A 2,500-nucleotide genomic window follows, 5' to 3' on the forward strand; every position below is an offset into this window, starting at 1 on the left:
CTGACTCATATCTAAAAGAACTCACCACGAGACTCTTCCGGGGGATTTACCCTGATTGCAACATTAAGAGTCCTGGGTCAATTTTCTCTCTGCAGAAGTTTCGGCAACTTCTGTTGCTTTTTCTCCGAGAGAAGTTAAGTTGAATGAGGGGTTTCTTTCTTTTGGATGTGTCGGCTTTTACAAGAAATTACTCCTTTTGTTTATGAGGATCCATGCATGAAAAAGCCATAATAGCTGGAGAAGGAGCACTATAAAATAATATAAATAAAAAATGATATAAAAATTGACTCTGGAAGGTGGAAAAAATCATCAACCAAAATATAGTGCAGAATAAGAATTTTCATTTGACTGCTTTCCTGAATGATCATTTGTATTGAAAACAACTCAGCGAATTACAAATAAAAAAAAACTATCGATACTGAAAGGTCTGCAACACATTCATAACATGAGCCCAAACCATTTATGTTTCATTAGTTTGTATCTATACGAATTCATATGTTAAACTAAACTTTCAGATGGCATGTAACTTATTGTGTAACAAACGTACAGCAAAAATTTAGCGAAGGAAAGGTCTTCAAGGTGTTATTATTCTTAAAAAATATGACTTCTGGATTTTTTTAATTTAGCTAAGCAGTTACAATTATTTGACATTTGCTTTTATATACCTATGAGTTGAATGGATTAGAAGTTGAAATGCTGAAATCGTAATACACCAGGAATGTGTATGTGGAAATGCAAAAGTTATCTAGAACATACGTCAGTTTTACTATTTTAATCCAGTGTCAATTGATCAAGTGGAAAAAATTTTTAAGTGAATTGCGCCAAGGTTAGTTATGGAACACATACCATATCCGTAACATTTCACCTAACGCTTCTTCTTCTTCCCAGCTTGTTCCCATTTTTATATGGGGTCGCTGTGATGCCTTCTTTTGAAGGACTTTGATTTGGCTTTGGGGTAGACTTTGTAGTCCCGATCGGCTGCCCTGCCTGACATCGCTTAAACCCCGGTATTGTGTACATGTATTGTACCAGTTCACCAGCGCTCTTTCTCCCAGCAGTGAGGAGTTGTTACGCGGTGAGGTCGACAGTGGAGACTTGTGAGGTGTCTGTTATATTTTTCAAAGACGTTGGAGTGGCTTTGTTTGTGTGTGTAATAGTCTGTAACACCCATTTGCTCTTAAGCAAACCTATCCGTTGATTACATACATAATCCGGGGTGTCTACACGGATAGCAAAGTGTCCGCCTCTCTGACGGGTCGGCTGCGGATTTGAACCCGTGCCACAGACTTCTAAGAAGTCCGAGGCTGCTGCCGTAACCAACTTGGCCATCGAGGCTCTAACATTTCACCTAACACTCTGCTACAGTATTTTCAAAACTGAACAAGTAAAAAATGAGCCGAAGTTTCTTCGGCTCAATCGAGTTTTCTGTACAGGGTATAATGCTGTATGAGCCGAGGCCCATGAAACTTTCAGCCTCGGCCCGTTGATGGCATGTCCTATAGCGTTTGCCAGACGCACGATCATGGCTAACTTTAACCTGAAATAAGATAAAACCTACCATGGATAGGGGCTGCAATTTGGTATGTTTGATGATTGGTGGGTTGATGCTCAGCATACCAATTTGCAGCCCTCTAGCATCAGGGGTTTTCAAGATCTGAGGGCGGGCAGAAAAAGTGTGGACGGACAGACAAAGCTATCTCATGTTTTCTTTTTACAGAAAACTAAAAGGAGAAACGCAAGTCACATTGATGAAAACTTGCAAATAAGGGATGCAGACAGGTACACTAGAAAATCAATATAGAAAAGGAATTCGAAAGTTTGAAACACTTCATAAATATATTTAGAAACACTTTACTTGAATATTTGCAATGTATATGAAACTAATTACAGTACGTAGAGAGAATGAATTAATAATACATTAAAAAATTAAAACGTTCAGAGAAGATAGGTACCACTGTCTATATTTAGTTCCAGTTTCCACATCTTGATAAAAATAGATTTTTAGTTTTCTGTAAAAGAAAACTGCTGAGCTGGCTTTTTCTGTCCGCCCTCAGATCTTAAAAACTACTGGGGCCTAGAGGGCTGCAAATCGGCATTTTGATCATCTACCTTCCAATCATCAAACATACCAAATTGCAGCCCTCTAGTTTTAATTGTATTTAAGGTTAAGGTTCGCCATAATCGTGCGTCTGGCAACGATACAGGACAGGCCTCCATCGGGCCGTGGTTAAAGTTTCATGGGCCACAGCTCATATAGCATTATACCGAGACCACCAAAAGATAGACCTATTTTTCGGTGGTCTTAATATTACGCTTTACAGAAAACTAGATTGCGCCGAAGAAACTTCGGCTCATTTTTTACTTGTTTCATTCTAACACTAAATTAGAAGAAACCCTCGAAATGATTTTAAAATTTAAGTAAAAGCAAGTTACCCAGGTAACAGCCATAGAAATCAGAAAATTTGAAAGATCAGACATCTGAATGGTGTAACACTCAGAA

General features: G+C 38.4%; 1 protein-coding gene and 1 long non-coding RNA gene across 3 annotated transcripts in view; one reads left to right on the forward strand and one right to left on the reverse strand.

Annotated features, from left to right (window-relative positions):
• Window positions 1-2,500, forward strand: part of LOC136825019 (uncharacterized) — a 301,632-nt gene that overhangs the window by 193,957 nt on the left and 105,175 nt on the right. The window lies entirely within an intron of this gene.
• Window positions 1-2,500, reverse strand: part of stg1 (stargazin-like protein) — a 142,826-nt gene that overhangs the window by 99,029 nt on the left and 41,297 nt on the right. The gene's annotated exons all lie outside the window — the stretch shown is intronic.

This window comes from Macrobrachium rosenbergii, chromosome 36, assembly GCF_040412425.1.
Source record: "Macrobrachium rosenbergii isolate ZJJX-2024 chromosome 36, ASM4041242v1, whole genome shotgun sequence".
Classification (NCBI taxonomy): domain Eukaryota; kingdom Metazoa; phylum Arthropoda; class Malacostraca; order Decapoda; family Palaemonidae; genus Macrobrachium; species Macrobrachium rosenbergii.